This window comes from Dermacentor silvarum, chromosome 4, assembly GCF_013339745.2.
Source record: "Dermacentor silvarum isolate Dsil-2018 chromosome 4, BIME_Dsil_1.4, whole genome shotgun sequence".
NCBI classification, from domain to species: domain Eukaryota; kingdom Metazoa; phylum Arthropoda; class Arachnida; order Ixodida; family Ixodidae; genus Dermacentor; species Dermacentor silvarum.
The window spans coordinates 196,463,933-196,485,009 of NC_051157.2; the positions used below are offsets into that span (position 1 = coordinate 196,463,933).

At 45.0% G+C, this 21,077-nt stretch overlaps 1 long non-coding RNA gene across 2 annotated transcripts in view; it reads right to left on the bottom strand.

Annotated features, from left to right (window-relative positions):
• The window catches only part of LOC125944894 (uncharacterized), an 86,146-nt gene that overhangs the window by 12,402 nt on the left and 52,667 nt on the right, over nt 1–21,077 (bottom strand). Inside the window, exon 3 of one of the 2 annotated variants that reach the window (XR_007466586.1) lies at nt 10,452–10,669. The exons of the other annotated variant lie outside the window; for it this stretch is intronic. This is a non-coding gene — a long non-coding RNA (uncharacterized LOC125944894). Of the gene's footprint in view, nt 1–10,451; nt 10,670–21,077 lie in introns of those variants that run through there. 2 annotated transcript variants of the gene reach the window in all.

The following is a 21,077-nucleotide window of genomic DNA, read 5'->3' on the forward strand; positions in this document are numbered from 1 at the left end:
CTGCACTTCTCTTGCCATTACGACAGAATTATCTTAGGCTAAACTGTTGCTTGTATTAGGTACGCTTATATTGTTAACTTTATGTACAGATATAGTTTCACAGTCATCGACAAGCATGCATGTCTTCACCCTGAGTAGATATGCTATTCCCGACCACAATTATATTGTCACCAATATAAGGTGGCTGCCAACTAATCGTGCATCGCGATGTATCCAGCAGATTTGGTACTAGTTTGTGAGATACAGTTGAGTCGCTTTTTATACTCAGATACAATGTTTGTGACATTGCAAGCCTTTCACAGAATCAAAATGAAATATCTGCCCACTGCAAATGCTGCAGATAAATCCAACCAAGGAGGAAGGAAATAAACAAAGAAGTGCAGCAGGTTTCAATAAATGTGTTCAAAAAGTTTGCAGGCTATCCTGGTTTTTTTAAAAACATTGGCCTGTAGTTGGGAGGATAATGGGCACTGCCTGCTTTCTGTAGCGGGACCACCTTAACCCCTTTCCAATCGTCTGGCAATGACGAGAAGTCTGTAAAAAGTGTGGCAAGTACAATGGAACCGTAAATGTTTGTATTTTTGAACTTATAGTTATATTATCATTACCTGAAGTGCTAGGCAGCTTGAAATTTTCAGTTAAATGGCACAATGCTACTGCGTCTACAGAAATGAAGCTTGTTATTAAAAAGCCAGTGTAAGAAATTGTTGAGGTAGAAAGTGGCATTGCAGCAGTAATCACTAGGCACAGCTTCACCAGCAAGTGAATCGTGTTAGGAATTGGCCGGCATAGTCAGATCAACATGTGCACCAAATTTCATGCTTGCCTTTTGTTTTAGTTTCACAATATTTGTATGAAAAAGATTGACAGTTTTAATAAAGATTCTGCTTCCTACACTTTGATCATTTGAAGGTTTTGAATGCAACAAAACCCATCAATAACGGTGCAGTGGATGCCAAACAAATTGACCTTTTTTCCGCATGCATTTAGGTATAGGAGGTAGGTGTAGACTTCTTACAGTTCGAATAAGGATTCCGATTACACACAACATCTACCAATAGCCTTCGGCAGCATTGAGACTAAATGAAAAATTATTATACTGAAACGTGAACTTGTTTATTTTGCTCGGGTGACTACGTTTCACTAACAAATGTTAACGCTCCGCACAGGACGCTTGTATTGGAAGTTTCTCAAATGTTATCAATGGTTCTATCGGCTGCCTGCTGTCACTGAACCTTGAGTATTGTGTAGTACTTTCTGGAAGAAATGCCGGCACCAGCGATTACTCTGCAACCTTCGATGACTCAACCGTAGAGAAAGACGCATGTATAAAAGCCGACACGCTCGACCCGCTGATCAGATTTTCAACTGTGTTCGCCGCTATCATCATGCTTTGAGTGTAGTCGTTTTTTCTGAGCACAGGTTCGCCCACTGAAGAGTTAGTTTTGCCATTCACAGTTTTGCTACTGTGTTCTTGACCGTCGCTACCACGTGAGAATACAGTTTTTGCAATTGCTCACGTGCTCCGCTGTGCTCATTAGAATGCGTTTTGTACAGGAAAATTTATAATTAAGCAAGCAATAAAATGAATGACGGGCATTGATCGCTCCAATAGCGACATTTGATCCAATTTCCAAACAGCAGGTTTTCTAGAATACGGTTATTGTCGCGCTTCACCACAGCCAATTATCTTACAATCATTTTGCACGCCACAAAAAAAAACTCTCCGAGCATGCCAGGTGCTTGCCCGGCACAGATTAGTTGTAGCCGGGACAGTAATGTAGTTCAGTTGTGATGAAACATCAATTTCTACGTTCCTTTCGTGGAAACTCGCTGTTTCTGCAAACGCACCGGCAAGCAGCCGCCTGTGAGGCCGGACGACGCTTTCAAGAGTGGTCGACTACAGCGCCGTTGCTACTTTTCTACGCGAAAAGGCCCTCTCCATGGCAGCCGGTCGCGCCACTCAAAATATTCTAGTACACTCTGGCCTTGGTGTGTTGTGTTCTCTGCAGAAGGTCCTGTCAATGGCAAATCGCACGTCACCTGATTGGTTGATTATTGTGGTTTATTTGTGCAAGAGCCGGATGTGGCCAAAGAGCGCCAAGACGATGGTAATGACTTGTTAGTGGTACATGAATAGTGAAACGCGTCACCTCATCCGATATTTTATCGCTGTAGAAAATGTCATTTCTTTTCACATCCGCGATGCACACAGCTGGCAGTCAAACTTCTTTGTTGTTTGTGGTATTGAAGGTTTCCCCAATATGTACGCCGTAGTCGACTCAAGCACAGAAGTGTTATAAGTGGCAGCAGCAGCACTGTGCCACACAGTCGCACATTTTGCGAAGCGGAATCTGGTCAGCAGCCCACGAGTGATGGTGATGAGGATGGCCCAGCTCCTGCAAACACTGTGACTTTAGATGACGCAACATCACATCAGACGCTGCGACCAGACGCAGATGAAAGCCGTGTCAACGCACCTCAGGACAGTGACTCTTCGGCCAATCCAACCACAAATGTAGGAGCACCTAGTTCAGAGTTGTTCAGAAACATGCAAAAGAAACTTTGTTTGTTTGTTTGTTTTTCTACAAGCTGTCCGAGGAGCACAAAGTACCTCATTTGCTGTGTGAACAAGTGTTCAGTGACTTAAAGGGTCTTTCTCAAGAAACATTGGAAGAATTTTCCTTGAAGGTGCGAAAGTGCATCCCTAGTTCTGTGATCAGTGAAGTGCTTGATCAGCTCCTGAAGTGCAATTTTGTGTACAGAATGTTCACGTTTCCAAATTCATGCGCGAAGCTTTTGCCAGGAAGTATCTTCCGTATACAGCTGCTCAAGAGTGCAAATTGACCCTTCAAAGTGAAGAGACATTTCAGTATGTGCCTATTTCCGGCATTCTGATGAATTTGCTTGAGATGCCAGACGTTGCCAACCTGGTGTTTGTCCTCGTGGCGGTGTTTGCGAGGAAATGTCAGCCTGATGCTGTGAATTTGGGTAATTCTGAGAACAGTACCATATTTTTGCTGTTGTATGCTGATGAGGTGGAGATATGCAATCCATGGGATGCGAAGCGGGGGCAAGCACAAGCATTTTCTTGTATAGTGCAATATTCTAAACCTGCAACCTACATATCCGGTCCCAGCTGTATGGTATTCACCTTGTGCTGTGTGCACGTTATTGAGACGTCACAAAGTATGGCCTTAGTGAAGTTTTTTGTCTCCTTTTATGTGATTTGCAATGCCTCAAAAATCAAGGCCTCAGTTTGCAAACAACAGAGGTATTATTCATGCAAAGGTCATTGTTGCTTTTTGTGGGGACAACTTGTCTATGCACAACATCGGAGGGTTCAGCATTGCATTCTTAAAGGGTACGTTGTGTCGATTTTGCATGGCACATGCTGAAAATGTGAAGTCGATAACTGAGGAATCAATGTGTGTTCTGCACCAGATACACACTCACATGCAACATCTGGATGGTTTTGCTGTGAATCATGACCTAAAGCGGGTCTATGGGGTAAATGAGCCGTCACCATTGCTTGCATTAGATTTTTCTTTGTGTACACAAATGCCGCCTGATGTGATGCATGATATTTTTTAAGGAAGTCATGTACTATGAAATGTTCACCGTGGCCTTGTGAGTGACTCTGCGCTCTCTACATCTGACTTGGATAAAGTGAGCACATTTACATATATGGCAATAATGACAGAAAGAACAAGCCAGAGCTGTTAATGCACTCATTTTTAGGTTCGAAAGGAAGCTTTAAAGGCTCAGCAGAAATGGTGCCTTTTAAGACTATTGCCTTTCATGTTCTCATCACAAATTCCGGAAGGCAATGAACACTGGGAGGTGTACTTAATTCATGGAAATAGTTGACATTCCCTATTTCATGGCTTCCCTATCTTCACCTAAAAATAAAGACGTTCCTTGAACATTTTAAAGCATGCCATCCGAATTCTGCTGTAACACCCAAGATGCACTACATGGTGCATTATCCTAGAATAATAGAACACCTCGGGCCACTGACACAGTTCTGGTGCATGAGATTTGAAGTAAAAAATCAATATTTTAAAGCACTTGCCTCTCGCACAATGAACTTTTCTTATAATATATGCAAAACACTTGTTGTGCACAGGCACCAGCTTCTTCAAGGATTTCAGCTACAAGCTTAAGGCTTGGGCACAGTGTGTCCACCATTGGTGCACAAGTAAAAGATGATGACATGCCAGGGAAAAGCTTGGGAATCAGTGTTTGGAAAGTAGAGTCGGTTACCACGGACCACAGCACGTACAGAGAATGGGATTTTCTCATTATGAAGAAAGGAGAGCAACCCTTTGAGAATTGAGTTGATTTTTGCAATGGACGAAACTGTGTTGCTCTTAATGGAACCCCTTGAACTGAAGTGCTTTAGCCAGCATTGATATTCATACCAAGTAAGGAAATCGGGAGAGCTCTGTTACCCACCCAGTAGAGGAACTGTCACCACAGCGGTTGGACCTGTATTTTGGTGCAGAAATACTAATGCCCAGATGTGAATTGTGCATTTAGCATGTAGTTATGGTAGTGCATCAAACCATTGGCCAACTAAATTCTGAAGCAGATCATAAAAAAAGAAACATTTTGTGGACCATACGTGTTGTGGAAATTGGTTTGAACTGAGTTTTATTATGCGTTGATGAAAAATGTGTATATATACAGATTATTTTCAAGAATATGCCACACCACGGCCGGACTGGAGAGGCGCGCGCGCTTTCCTTCTTACGGCCTTCTCATTGCGGCTGTTTCCCCCTCACGCCGCGCACCCGTGGTGGCGCTGCGACCCTACTGCTGCCGCCGGCGCCGTCGGCGCGAACTGAAGGCGAGCGTGCGCTTGCTCCCCTCTCGGCCGTGCATGCTCGCATTATTTGGAAGTGCCATGCACTGATAAAAACTTTCTGACCCTTATTCCTATAGAACCACCGCGCAGTTTTGTCTTGCCTAGTAATGGGTCTGAGTCGGCAAATAAATTTCCGCGCAACGTGCAGTGTTTGCACAGAACGAAACGCCAGGCTTGGATTTGCGTCATAGCTCTGAAGCCGTAGTGCTGGTATTTTGTTTGAGCACCACTCACATTAAAAACAATTAAGGGATGGTGCTGCACATTCGGTGAAAACAAGTATTTATTTACGATGAAACTAAAAACAAACTGAGCATTTCCTTCACTAATACCGCATTATTTGAAAACGGTCATGTCGAGCACATCACTTCTTGCTGAAATAACTCCCACCTGGGACACAAATTCAAAGCCTAAAGTGTTTCCTGGATGGCTTGTGCGCATAAGTTATTGACTTCTCGTTCTTGTCGGTTATCTTCTGGGTGTAGTTGATCAGAAGTATTCTGACAAACTTCTCGGAAATCAAGCCGGCAGACCTTATCGCGTGGCTGTTGTCGACGCCTTCCGGACAACGTAGCAGCGGCGAGTTTTCAAGATGTGGCTGAATGAGGATTCGTAGTACTTCCAGCACATTTGTCCGTGGAAGGTGCAGGATAGCTTTCTCAAAAAAGCACACAATTTTGTCCAACAGTGCCACAAACTCGGCTTTTGGATAGTGCAGCCTGCTAAAATCTTGGCTTTGTAGAAGCATGTACAGAGGATCACTTCTCTCGTGCGTTTCAAGGAGAATTGAACAAGCGTCACACTCAAAGTCACTTATTAGCTTGGCGATGTATCCAGCGACATAAACCAAACCAGAGTACGTGACAGAGGGTGATGGGGTGTCTGGATATTCCGCAAGGTCATTCAACTCCTCAGTCAGAGACTGTGGTAGCGCTGCAGCCAGCTCTTCGGCATCACCACAAGGTATTGTGAGCTTCTTGCCAATTGAGGTCTCAGACTTGATAATGTGATCAAGCGCAGTCGTCACTGCCCTTGCGTCGAGCATGTCATTTCCTCCGCACATGAATCTTATTCTTCCAAAGATGGCCTCAATGGGGTCGCTGTTCAGCTTCCGCGTAAGGACGCAGTTGACACCATTCCGCAGAAGAAAACGTGCAGTTTCGACTGTAGACTTCGTCGTAAAGCGCAAGGCTTCAAATGTCTCACAAGTGAAACCATCCTTTCCCCGTGCTTTCGAGTTTTCCTGGATGCCTTCTATGTAGCTGGTGAAATCGTTTGCAAGCCACAGCAGCCGAGGGTCGTCTGTATTTGATATCGGGCTCTTTTGGCCGCTGCCGGCATACGTGGTATCATGGATATCGAACCATCGTTTGATTGTCTTCATAAAGTGAATGGTTGAACTTGCTTTGCTGAACACGTAGAGGGTAGAGTCACCGCCTGTGTTTTCTTGGAGGTGCTCAATAGCTGCAATTACTTGTAGAGAGAATGTTTGCACTGCCCGAAGGACATTCATCTTCTCCAGGTTTGTAGGGTAGACATGTTTCTTGGTTAGGTTTCTTGCCAGTTTGACTGTCATGTCCTTCTGGTGCTCGTACAGCTTTTGGACAAATATGCCAGAGATGTCCCCTACGCCGTCTGTCAGTTCTCGTTCAAGAAATTGACTCCGAACGTTTTTTAGTACGTGGCATGGGTTGAAGCTTAGGAAGATCACCCGATTGTCATCATGTGGATGCTCCACTACAGTCGATAGGCAGCCATTTCCCATCAGCTTAAACATTGTAGTATTGGCGGAATAATTGTCCGTCACAATGCGCACAATCAAAAATCCGCACGACTCAACAGCGTTGATCACTTCCTTAGTCCATGCAAACAGGTCTCTCCCGCTAAGTTGCTTAGTGAAATAGTACGAGCAGGGAATTCTGTAGGAGCTAGCGATGCCGTGAAGCACAAAACACAGGACCCTGTTTGCAAGGGTTTCCTTCGAGCCACCTGGTGTGTCACTGCTAGGCTTGTCTCTCAAGCCAAAGACTGCGTCCGATTTCCTATCGTATATGCATTTCGGCTTGATGCTAGCCTCGTCAATGATTAGCGTTGCCATATGCTGCTTAGAGCTGAGTAAGGAAGCTTCAAAAACCAGTCTTTCTCTCATCGCAGGACTCATCCCTGTCGTTGTCGGGCTTGGTCCCATGTACCGCTGCAGCGTGCACTTTGCTGGCAGTGTCAGCAGCTGGGATGTCCGAGCGTGATCGTACCCTTAGGCGAAAGAAAGCGCCACACGACACACTCTCTGATTATCTCCTCTGGGTAGCACGGTCGCTTCTGCCCATAACTGTCTAGTTGATGAAGGAGAAAGATGGCCTTCTTTTCACCCTTTGCAGAATCAGCAACAACTTCTTTGACAGAAGCATGCCTCTTATTTTCCCGATAGAAAGCGTTTGCTTTCCTTGCAGCGTCCAGCTGCTGTTGGAGTTTGCTACACTTCGAACGGTGGTACGCAGCTTGTTTACGAAGCCTGCCGATAAGCGAAACATACGCACTTACTCGCTGGGCGTCTTTATTTGCCGTTTGAGTGCAGACACTATGTTTCTTATCAGCGAAGTCGTCCTGCGATTCAGGAAGGTCGACCGCACCTTCTGGCTCCGCTTTTCGCTTACTTGGTTTTGGAGCAGGGACAGAACATCTAGATGCGGGCTCCTTACGAGGCTTCTTGGCACTCGGCACGAGGTAACTTGGGTACTCGTCGAACACTGTTGGCACAACACCAGGTAGAAGTTTCCTGATTCGGCACCCAGGCACGTAGTCAGTGGAGAGGAAATGCCGGCTACAAACGACAGTTGACGCCGACTTGTCGTTGACAACCAAATTTTCCCTTGAAATGTTTTTCAGCCACTTAGCCACCAGTTCTGCATCACTCGGGAATTGATGAAAGGAAACGCCTTTAGTCCTACTTGACTGCGACTTACAGTGCGGTACGCAACAGTACACCATGGTCTCGCTGGCCGGTCCACAGCAACCGATTCACTGCTTCGCATTGCAAGGCATATCCCTTAGAATGCAAAAGCTACGAGTCAAAGGTGCTCAAATCACGACGTATCTGGCTAGCAGCATCCACTCTGTCGAACGATGCAGCACATGACATAAAAAGAGAATGTCAGGACGGCAGTAGCAAGAAGCTCCCAAAACTACAACTACAGCAGGGTCGCTGCGCCCTCACGCGGCGAGCCGTGACGTTACCCGCGGAGACGCGCTCCCATTGTGCCCGAAGCGATAGCGAAGGCCGTAAGGAAAGCGCGCGCGCCTCTCCAGTCCGGCCGTGGCCACACAAATGTGGAGAAGTTTTCCAAAGCCTCGCTCGACTAAATTTGTGGCCCTCCAACACCGCAAAAGCATTCCACAAAAGCCAAAGTATTGCACACATTAAGCTTCTAAATAAACTCATCCTGTACGAAGAGTTTGTCAAAGCACGTGTTTACATCCCTAAAAAAGACAATCGCGTCTGATGCTGTTTCATCACTGCATATAGATGGCATCCAGCATTGCATTCTAAGTGAGTTCACTTTGCATCAGCTCTCCTCCACTTTGCGTTTCCAACATAAAACTCTTCCCCTTTCCTCGAAGCATCCGCAAGCAACATTCTTTTTCTGCCTTCTCCCGTTCCGCAGACAACAGATCACGTCACAATGCATCACAGGACCCACCTACTTTTTGTTTCTCACAATGGTGGTATTGCGTGTTCAGTATTGGATGGCTTATCGAAGTTCTATGCCATAATAGGTGATGTTGTAGTCAGTGCGTCTTATGAGAGGCATTTGTGCATGTGCCCTTGATTCTTTGGCAGGAAGCGGGACTCTTTCGAGAGTAAGGCTGCACTAGCTTTCATTTAAAATGAGCTGTTTTTATGCTGTGGATTAGTTTGCTATTTTGCAGACACAGCCATCACCATGTGGTTACAAAAAACACACTTCTTTCAATACCCAAACAAGGTTAGGGGCTTTCCAAAACTCGACATGCTTTTGTGCTTTTTAAGCACCCTTTGCTGCATATTGGAGACCCTACTCTGCAAGATGCTTCTTTTGAGCCTGTCTCCTCAGCATTAAGTACATGCTTTTGCACCTGCACTCAGTATAATATGTGCCTGGTTGGTCCAGGCTTCCCAATTCGCACTATCCTCAGGGTGAGCCCACCCGGCGAGAGAGCAGCCACAAAGGGGCAAATGAAGCTTCACTTTGGAAGTGGTACAATGTGAAACCGAGCTCACCAGCCAACCACACCTTCCAAATAGAAAAGCACTTCATTTAAACATTCTCCTAGTTATATGGTGGTGGTGTTGCAGCAGGTGGAGTTAGCTTGGCCAGCAATTATTTTGCCTGACCATCTCGTATGTCCTAGTACAGTGTTTTAGAAGATTTTCTTGTGGGCTCACTCGCCCATCCTTCCTATGCTCTGCACTGAAGCATGCTCTGCTCTGCCGGCTAGAGGCGCTGCAGCAGCTTTCTCCTGAACTTGCCAGTCCGCCCGCCCATTTCGCTGTCTCGCGTGCGGGTGGTTATTTGTTGCAACAAAGTCGCAGCCAGTTGGCTGCGACTTTGTTGTCGCTGCCGGCTTCATTTCTGTGTAGTGCCTGTCTGTGCGTGTCGCCCACATTACAGAAGCGTGTCCCGGGTAGGCAAAAATTCCTAGCCGTCGCGACAACTATTGTTTCGCGTTCGGTTGCCATACGAGGTACAGCCGCGTGAAAGACGCACCGAAGGCATCCTTATTTAATGTTACGCGAGACGAAGAACGAAGAAACCAGTTCGAATGGTACTTTCACCATGTAGATAAAATATTGGACGAAACATGCGCAGTCTGCGAGCTACATTTCGAGCAGCGATATACCGGGTGTTCCAACTATCATGCACCAAGAATAAAAAATATGCAAATGCCACGTAGCTGGACAGAACCAAGGTAATGATGTTTGCCATCGTTTGGAGTTACTCAGATTATTTCTTGGATTCCGTCTAGTTACATAGAGGGCGTCCTCAATGGTCGGTCATTGGTCGCATGCTATTTGAGGTTGCGGAGACGATAACCCAGGCTGTGACTGACCATCTAAATTTACATGGACAAGTTTCGTAAAGCGAACCAGATGCGGAACTCGACATGCGAGTGTGTCACCCGAAATTTTGGCTATGGCCTGGGAATGGGCTTTGCGAGTATTACTTGCAATCGCTGTAGGCAAGACTGCATGAAGTTGGCATTCGCCAGAAATAAAGAGCGACTACTCGGCCGTCATGTCTTTCTTCACTACAGAATCATTTAGCAAGAGTTAATATAAAAAAGGAATACATGAAATGGTTATATAGCTGAAGATGTTCTTACATTTCCTTTCAGCACTGCACAGGCCGATTTCCAATATTCAAGTTTATTTTCAATTTCAATGACATTGATTCACATAAGCATCTTCCGGGAACAACAGTATTATTTAAGGGTCCCAAATCAAACTACATAAAGAAATATATAATAGGTTTGAGCAACATTAACGGCAATCGTAAAAGACAAGCAGTTTTATTACTCTAAAGGGTTGATCGGTAGCTTTACTATATATTTTAACACGTATAAAAGTATTTATTTTAATGATTATCATGAGTTCCTGTTGTGTCAGTAACTCGTCTTTTCATACAGTTTCAGATTCTTGGACAGTTGCTCTCTGGAGATGCAACCGCTGGGCATACACTAGGACCAAGTCATTGTAGCAGAAGAAATGATGTAATAGGATTTTCCATTTCTTCTCTCAGCAATAATTCTCAGCGTTATCACCTGTAACAAACTTATTTCAGCATGACTCCACAGTGGGGCTGGTGTATGAGGCAGCACCGGGTTTGGCTGGTAAGTTTGGCCAAGCTGTAGAAAAACTATCATGGCCAGCATGCAAGTCAGGCCATGCCACAGATAAATCTCTTCAAGTGCAATTACTAACATGCCACAAAGCATCAGAAGCGAATGAAAAGAAAATTCTGTCAACGTGCTACACAAAGCCTCAAGCTGTTTCTGTTGTATGTCCAAAGCTATTATGCACTCTTATATTTATAGGCTATGACATCTCGCACTGAAAATAATTGAATCCTTCAGTAGTTTTGTTTGAATGTAGTGAATATTTAAGAGGCTTCAATTCACTTTACATATGTTCTACAGATTGCTTAACCTCTTTCAAGCATCCAGGTTGGCATCTCCATGGTGGATGCTACAACACAAAGCAGCCAACAAGCAACATGTTGGGAGCAAGCGGCTCAAAATGGTGAATTCATTATGGCGACCCCAAGCTTGATAAATTGTAGCTGGAATTCGTTCTTGATATTTTGAGAGTTGGCATAAAATTTTAGCTATTCTCGCTTCAACATTTCTCCTAAAATTTGTTGCTTACGCTCGAAGATGCCAAAGTTGACACTGAGAGTGAGATTGATTTTGTTGAAGAGGAATGGCAAAAGACCTTTGTGTTCAAGAAAAACAATTGAGGCAGCCCTTTCTGACCCGTTTTAAATGTATGGCTCCTTGCACGCATGATCATCGTTGCCAAGGAACACTTGTAGAAGTATAGACTGAATGTAAAGCAGAGCACAAGTATTACTGGACTAACCAGGCTGTGGTAAAGCAACAGCTTCTTCTGAATCTGCAGCTCTGTGCTGCCATACTATTCTCAGGAAACAATCCAACTGAAACACTCAGGATGTTGACCTCAATTGGTGTACAAGATCTAAGTGAAAGAACGTTCTTCACACTGCTGTCTGCTCATTTCTGGCTTGTTGGTGACAAAGCAAATAAAAGTTCTCACAAATTACAATTTTACACTCACTTGGCACTCTGATTTCTTATCCAAAACATTTTAGTAGGCCTGTATGTAAAGAAGAACAGCAACTAATTTGCAAGTAGCACGAGCCTGACAAGTAAAGCTTCCTGGTGATGGCCGTGCCAACTCGCCCGGATTGAGCACCAAGTTTGGCACCTACTGTCTGCTGGAGGTTGAGGAAAACAAGAACCTCGAAAAAAACATCCTGCACTTCAAGCTTGTGCAGGTTTGTTTGTTTGCTTTGTTATGCAAAGAAGGACAACACATTTCAATGCCACTATTTTCAGTATAATGAGGTAGATGGAAGCTGCAAAATGGAACTGGATAGTCTGAAGTGGTGCATCATTTTCTTTGAAAGTAAGGACATCAGTGTGGAGTCCATCGTAATCGACAGACATGGCCAAATCAACTGCTTCATGCGCAAGGAAAAATCTGACATCATTCATGCGTTTGATGTCTGACAAGTCACAAGAGGTACCTTGTAGCACAAACTGCATATTGCTGAAGTATTTTTACGCGCTGACAGCCAGAAGATGCAGATTAACCTTTACAAATTTTTTTTCTAGGAATAAACAGGAAACTTATTGCTGCATCAAAGAAGGCTGGCTGTGAAGACAGCATTATGGACAAAAAGCATTGTAAATCATCTGTACTGGTCAGCATCATCCAATGATGGCAACAAAAACTTCATTTTTTATGAAATGGATCTCTCTTTTGAATGACATTCAAGACATCCATTGTCATGACAATGAATTATTTTTTACATGTGCAATGAGCCAAGGGCATGGCTCAGTGAGGGTTGACTGTTATTACACTTCAACATCTTCACAGACAGAAAAAAGTGGGTTAGCTCAGTGGCATAGTCAAAGGTGTTCATTGTGTATGCTAACATTTGTACATGATAATTGTAGATTTGGCTTGAGTGCAGAGATGGCAAATGTCTAGCGGCCACAGGTGAATGGTGGTGTATGAAAAGATGGAAGTATAAGTGCACATAAAGGTACCGCACACTAGTAAGCTTGAAATACAGCCGCCCTGGCCGCTCTGACAGCAGCGACAATATCCAGGAGTGGACGCACATGCACCGGCCACTTGCCAGAAGCACAGAAAGTTCCAGTGTTATAAGCACGAAAATAATGACAAACTGAGCGGGAGGCGCCGTCACGTGGTGTGCGAAATGTGAACGGCTGCACTCCTTGTCGCAGAACGAATCTGGAAGCCGTTATGGCGCGTCGTGGCACAATTTCAGTCAATTTTCTGTGTTTGGCGCAGTTTGGTCCAGGAATTTGCATTTGTATCAAAATAGCGCAAATGGCACAGGAGTCTCATCCCTGCAAGAAGGATGGACTGACTGCAGCATAAGAAATGGCAAACTGAGACTTTGATGACACGAGTACTTCGCCTTAAGTTCCCGGAAGTGCATGCGAACGTCTCGCTGCCCAAGAATGGTGCAGAGCGTCAACAGTGCTATGCCTAACTCCTTTGCCAAATGAAGGTGTTTCTTCTTTGGGTTTTTGTCGACCTTGTTGCGAATGAAAATTTTCTCCTTAAAAGATAGGGCCTTCCGTTTCCGCGACATGTCAAAAGATCAAACGCTTCGGTCTTCCTGCGGACACTCAAGTTGCGTCTGTCACGTTTAGGCAGTCCACGTAGTAGCGCTCTAGCAGTTACACGAAATGCACAGGGCAGCGGCAGCAGCAGCGAATGCTGAACCCAGCGCTTCCTCTATTTTTTCAATGCCAGCCAGATTCGGCTGATCCAACCGTTCACCACCCTCTCCTATCACTCACCATTGTCGGCTAGCGTTTGCACCTGCTTTATAGTCGTGGGGGAGAGCACCATCTGGGTGGTGCCTCATGACGGATGTTGGAGGAAGTAATCCTGACAGACGCATGAAGCGTCCACCACATCTCCGAAATAGCAGCGGCACACACTCAGACGCACGTGTGACACAAGCAGTCATATCATCTGGGTAGTGTCGCATCACGGCAACTCATTGAACTAAGACGCACCAACGGCTCCCATTGGGAGCAAGCGATTGCACTGGCATTGAAAAAATAGAGGCGCTGATTGAACAGACGAATGCAGCAGCACTACGGTAGCAGCGCGCAGTAGCCTGGGTTGGCGATGGTGATTCGACTTTTCCTTTCAAATCGGGTCACCCTGCCGAAAGCGCAGCGTAGGAATAAAAAAAAAAAGAAAGAAAAACTAACATACGCCGATGAGCTGGCAGGAAAGGTGACGTAGACTTGTCAGGCACGTGACTCGCCGTTTCATGCCGAGCGCACTATGCACTCTATGTACGCTACGCTACTGGCGGCGGAGATGTAGAGGTGAAGGGAAGCAGGCGTGAAAAGGGCGAGCAGCCACACATTAGCCACGGTGGCTACTCTCTCCCTCCGAGACCAGCCGCGTCGCCACGCTCGCGTGTGCCAGTCATTGGCATGTTTGTATCATCCACGAAGGCTTGAGAAACTATTTGCGTAATCCCGAATTGTAGTGTATTCTATATAACGTAGTCCGTCCGAAACGTTTTTTGAAATTTATATCATCGCGAAATTTGGATCAACCGCAGTCATATCAAGATTCTGCTGTATTTTGTTTCAGTAACAATGGCAGCCACCCACCACAGAGTCCAACTAAGAGACGCTGCTGGACTTAATATGTAAGGACGCATACGCCAGCCGTATATTGCTACTATAACCCAATATGGTACTATACCCAAGACTGGGTACAGTACACAAAGTTAACATATGAATGACCTAAACTGTGCTATTTCTTTTCAAGTGACAATGAATCTTACAGGACAAGGCACAGCACCTGCGACGTTGCAAACATCAGTAATTGGCAAGTCACTGCAGTAATGTATCATAAGGCTTTACCTTCATTATCATCATGCCTTTCTTTAAAATTATTATCATTGTGCCTTTTTGAAGCAAAACTTCATAGCTGTGAAGTTTTACTCATTTCAACGTTCAGTGCTTTTATTTGGTCAACCTTTTGTACACAATGGTTTTAGCCTCAGGATTATTTAACATGGTTGATTGGACTGCTCAACTAATTAAGTTATTGTAACGTGGCTGTTGTCATCCTGTGCAAATTTACTAGCAAAGCTGGTTTTTGTCTACCGATTGCTTACATGACTTAAGTAGTTTTGTTATCTCTTTCTATGGCATTATCATAGCTTCCCATGCAAAAGCACCAGCCACCCAAGCGTTTCGACGAGCAGTGATGCGCAGAGTGCTCAGAGAGAAATAGCACTGCTACACCAAAAAACTGCTTATTTAAAAATAAACAATATTTGCTCGAAATGAAGCTTGATGAAGCCAACCCTAGAATCTTGGCTTTAAATGTCACCAAGCTCTCAGCTAAGAAGTGTGCCTACTATATATGGGCCTGCCTAACCAAGGCGTTTTCCGAAACCTCTTTGAGTACTTTGAACTTCGAGTCAGCAAAATGTCATACTGTGGTGCATAAAGGAAGAATAACAGCAAAGTCCCTGGCCGGCCAAGGGAACATCAACTTGAAACAGAGTTTTGCATGGTGCTTGTGTGGCAGAAAACTGGCATGTCTGGAGAAGAGGTTGCTCGTAACCTTTTAATGTCCGCAAGCCATGTCAGCTGCATTTTTGCTACTTGGATCAATTTCCTTGAGCCTGAGCTGGAAGCGAAAGTGCAAATGCCAACAAGGGAGATGATAGCAACATACCTACCAGTATCCTTTCGAGGTTTTGAAAACACTAGGTTAGTGCTAGATGCAATACAAGTTAACATACAGTAGCCCTCATCACTTAGGGCACAGCGGCAAACATTCTCCACTTATAAGTGCTTATAAGTAATATACACTACAAGGTGTTTTTTGGGTGCACACCTGATGGGTATATTGCATATGGGTCACGTCTCTGTGGGATCTGTGTCTGACAAGACTATGGTACAGTGCAGGGAGCCTTTGAATTGTATGGATGAGGGAGATGCAATAATGGTAGACGTTTTACATTTACGTTTCCTTATTTGCCACCAGGAATCAGTTTTCCGACCAACATTCCATGAGCAATACGAGGCCCAGATGAGGCCTCAAGCTGTGGAGCAGGTGTGTAACATCGCATGTGCAAGAGTTCATGTTGAACACGCGATAGCACGTGTCAAAACGTTCCAAATTCTAAGCAGAGCACTTTTAATTGGCATGATTGATATTGGAGAGCAAGTGTTTAGGGTGTGTTATTTTCTGTGCAACGTCAAACCACGACTTATTAAAGACGAGCGAGCGACAGCTTCCCAGTCCTTGTTGAAAAGGTTGAGTAATGCTTGAAGGGAGTTGGAGGTTGAGTAAATGCTTGGAGGGAGTTGTAATGATTTCAAAGGATTTTGTTGGTGAAGTGGTCCTGGCCTGCTGTGGTCGTGCTTACGAGCTTCTTGATAGCATGCGTGAGTTACGGCATGGTGGTATGGTTGGGTGCCGGACTGTTGGAGGGCATAAATTCCCAACATAACATCATTGAAATAACTGTAGCAACTGCTAGTTGGTGCCACAGTAGTTGTGCAGAATGTGTTTTATGGTGAGCTCTTTTTTTCTTTTTTGGTTTACATAGGATCTAGGAGCCACCGTAAGATGTACCTTGAGAGTCGTGCATGCATGTCCGCAGTTCTGGTAGGTGAGATGGTTGTCATTTTTCCGCAGCTGTGGTGATGGCTGCAATGTAGCATTTGAGGGCAGTGTTATGGTTCGGTCGATGCCAGCACTTGAAAAGGCTGTCGCATTTTCCACAAGCGTAACAAGCGTGCATGTACAGCAGGGTTGTGCCCCTTATCATCCCACCATCGAAAGCAGCATCGCTTGAGCTACTGGTCTCGCAGTGCGTGCGGCAATCCAAGCCAAGCCAAGACTGATGGTGTTGCTACTGTTTGAGAGGCTAGACTGCTGTCTACCTTCTGACCTGTGTCTTTCTGTATCTGCCATTGTCTGCTGATGTGGTCCTTGCGGCGAGTGGTCACGCTGCACTGGATGTGCTAACCCTCACCATTCACCGTCTGCTTTGCGATGGCACTTGCAATGCTCAAAGGCTGGTGGATCTGTCATGCATTTTGTACTGCATTAAATTTGCAGAGGCCTGCAAACATGCCTGCATTCTGCTTCAGACCTTATATTTCAGCTGCTTACGTGAGCCTATTTCAGTCAGGACTATGGAACTGTATGCTTGCTATGCCCCAATTTGCATGACAGCCAACGTATTGTGGCCGAATGTGGCAATGATGATGCAAGGTGTTGATGGGGGTAGAACGAATGAAAAAGGAATCGTTATAAAACCTGGTCCCTTGTCTAGCGTCTTGGCAGGGCCTCCGTTGTTTTAACAGCGAGGCTGTTTAAGCCAGCCGTAAAAAGGGCGCGTTTCACAGAAAGCCAGCCGTGCCATAGCCATGGCAACCAGTGACGCCGTAGCTGCTAGAACACCTGGCATAACCTCGTGACGTCATGCAATGCCACGCATGCAGAGTAGTGACAACCACGCAGCTGCTACCACTAAGCCACGCCCAGCGAGGAAGACACCTCGCACAACCAACTTCCGCCGCGCTACCGCCGTACTGCAGCTTGTGTGACGTCACGCTTTTCTCCTTGCAGTAGCCAAGTTCCGCCGTGCCGCAGTTGGCGATAAGCCACGTCTACCGCCAGAGACACTGAGTACTGCGCACGCGCCGACAGCGGGCAACGTATATGCAAGCCGTTGCGCAGCGACGCTCAATCAGATGCAGCCATGGGACGCCGAAATAAAGCACGTACTCCCAAAGAAGAATCAACACATTGTGAAGCGAGGCTTGCCGCTGTACAAGAACGACAATGGCAGCGACGAGCAGATCCAGAATACGCGGCCAGCAGTGGCGTAGCCAGAAATTTTGTTCGGGGGGGGCTCAGGTTGCAGCGCGGCCTCCTCCTTATAGAAGTTGTCGAGGGATCAAATACATGAATAATAACTGCATTGCTAATGCCATTGTATATTAGATGCTGCAAACGAATTATTGAACGCTACGCACTGTCAAGTAAAATATGTATTTTTTCATAAAAGAATATATTAGGATGTCCTAAAAATTCTGGCAGAAATAACTGATATCAATGCGGCCGCGTTTATTTTTTTGTCTATTTATTAAGGAAAGAAAATATCACACAGACATTAGAACTATATCAGTTCGAAACCAGCAAAGCAGTGTATACAGCTGATATGAAGAACGTAAAGGCCATGAAATGAATAAGTTGAGGACAAATATTTTGATGAATCTTCGTCATTCAAGAACCCTGTTTACATTTTGGAACATATGCAACAGCCAGGAAAAAAAACCTCAATGACGCTGTCCATCGTTACAATAGATTGCGCAGGAGCAGGTGTTACCGGTCGTGTATTGTAATTACACCGAGATTATACTCGCAACAGTGAGTACAAATAAAAAGTAGGAGAGAGAGAGAGAGAAGACATAAGGGAAAGGCAGGGAGGTTAACTATGCTGAGCCCGGTATGCTACCCTGCACGCGGGAAGGGGGAGAAGGGATTGAAAGAGAAGGAAGAGAGAAGTTCACAGTTCACACGTTGCACATTTAAAGTCAAGCGTTCATCGCTGAGTTTCGTCACAGGCGGTCATACAGGCTTGCGCACTTCAAAAAACACAGCCGCGCCTTTGTATGCACACAGCAGACGCACGAGGCCACGCGCCCAAGATCGTTTCCTCCGTAAAAGGCCTGTCGTCTAAGTGCCCCAAAGCCGTCCGAAGGGCAATCCACTCATCTTCCTATCTGTGGAAGTCACATAAAAGTAGGAGTTCTGCAAAATGTATACATTAGAAATGCGAAGATAGAATGGAATATACAAATGCGAAGATACAACTCGCTAAAGGGCAAAAACGAGTCGCTGGAAACAAAGTTCACTGCTTGTATACACAACACCTCGCAACGAGATATTTAAATATACGTCTAAGTCTCCAATTAATCTACGTATTTAAGCAAACGTCACTGTATATTATGCGTCAAACAAGACAAATAAGCACGTGGCGGAGTCAGAGATAGTAAACTTTGCGCACAGAAAGACAGATGATCTATGCTAGAACAAAACTATGATCGCAGAAACCGTGTTATGCATTCGGGCCATGCGGCGGTCGCGACAGCGCCATGTGGGTAGAATAATAGAGGAATAATGCAGAAATCAGTACGAAAATGTGTAATTTAACTGAATGCACAGCAGCAACAAATATTCTGCACCCAAAATTAAACTGGGTATTGCTTCGGTTCAAAAAAGAAGTAAAAGCAGGTAGCTAAAAAAGGAAAGAAAAAGCCAAACTAAAGCCACAGATGATGCGGCAAGTTATACTACCCAATATCCGAGTGTGTTTTCGGCAAACGCCGCGTGGGCCGGGCTTTCAATGAGCAAGGTCGGTCAAAATTGGTTATTGATGTCCTCGTAATTATCGTATTCGCATGATAATTTTGATCATGATGCTAACTGCTAGAATAAACGGCTAAAATGTCTGCGGTTTTAAAAGCTAACGAACACTCATACGTTTTCATAATTACGAGATTATGGACCTGAAGGAACAGAGCTCTTTACTTGCATTGATTTTTACTGCTTCGCTATCTAAAGGACAAACTTCTCTCGGCGGGGAAGTTGAGCGAAGCGGTCAATGACTTCGGACACGTTGATGCCGACGTCTCTGTGGGTGTATAGAAGCACCAGTCTAACCATGCGTTCGACAGACATTGTAGAGCGCAAGTAGTTTTTTATTAAACTCTTGTTAAAAAATATTCTCTCTGCGCTGGCAGTGGTCACTGGAAGGGTGACTAGAATCTGGAACAGTTTGTACACATTTACATAGAACCTGCAGTCGCAAAGGGAGAGGGCATCTATTTCGGTGCTAAAACCTAAACACACTCCTTCTATGTTGTTTTCATCCTTGTTTAGGTACCTTGCACAAGCAGTAGGCTGTTCGATTCCGGCGATGTCCGTCGTTTCGTCAGGACGTATGGAGAAGCAGCCTACTTTTGCAACTAGGCTTTCTTTGATAATTTCGCCACAAACTTCGATAATTTGGTTTTGTGCATCTGTGCTTAAATACGAGGCATTACTGGGGCAACTTTCCAAATGGTTCTTCAGATATGTATCTCCACAATTAGCTCGTATGCGAAGAAGCGCTCTGAAAATACCTGTATTTTCAGCGGGGCCTATGCTTAAATTCATAGGACCACTGTCCCTGTGGCCAACGAGAGCCAGACCTTGTAGCCCGCAAAAATAATTTCCTCAATAATAGGCCATTTCCTTTCACCTGTTTTCTCAAATTTTATTTTGCCGGCCCTGGTCCAGCTGATCGATCACATTGGGCACGCGTCCTGCAAATGTTTGGAGAAAATTATCAGCTGCTAGCTCACAGTCACGGTAATATTTAGTATTTTCGTGCGTGTGGAAGATTGCGAGCGCGTGCTTTCATTTCTGGAACGGCTTGGACACGAGGGCTCCAGTGCACGCACGTTGGTCCAAGTTTATAACAGCATTAACCCCATAAAGTTCCAGAATTGAAAATCTTTTTAAGCACGCCTTTGGAAATGTCAGTGCACCTTTCGCGTCAAAAGTTTATGAGAACGTTACACCCATACAGTTTCAGAATTGAAATCCATGCGCTCCGTAGATTCCGCGGCCGCTGCGAGATGCCGCAACGCGCCCGCAGGCTATCGAAAAGCCCTTGAAAGTTCGTGCTCGAATGGGGCTCCTTGCGTTACGTGACCCCAGGTGCCACGAAATCCACCCCAGGTGCCATGAATCCAGCCCGAGTTCGCAATGTTCGTGCCGAAATGTCTTTCGAGCGTGAAAAAGACATTGTAGACAGAATGCAGAATGATTGAACATAACTCGCCTACACGAACATGTCGCAGCCTATGACACTAGGACACCTGAACAATGGAACATTCCGCACTCAAGAACGAATTATGGTCAACAAATGCTTCGACATACACTTCCGACTTTACTCAATAACCTCGCCTTACGAGAAATAGACCTTCTGTCTTTATGCAGCCTGCACAACTACTTTCAGTCAAACTAATCCTTGTTGTTTAATGAGTTTGTTCATATGCAATACTGTATGACTTTTCCCCCCTTTATTTGCTTTAGTTTATACTGCCCTGAATATAGTGCTATATTAGGTTTTTTTCTCCCTATATTTCTTCCTGTTTGTGTATAATAAGACTTTCTTTATGTAATCTATAATGCTCATGTATAAATTGAATATTCCCTTGTTAATGCAGACTACTTGTTTTTCTAATTGTTAAAGTGTATTACTACCTGTCTCGTATACACATTTTTTTTTGTAAATTGACACCTTCCCATCTGTTCACTCACATGTGAGCGCCCGACGCC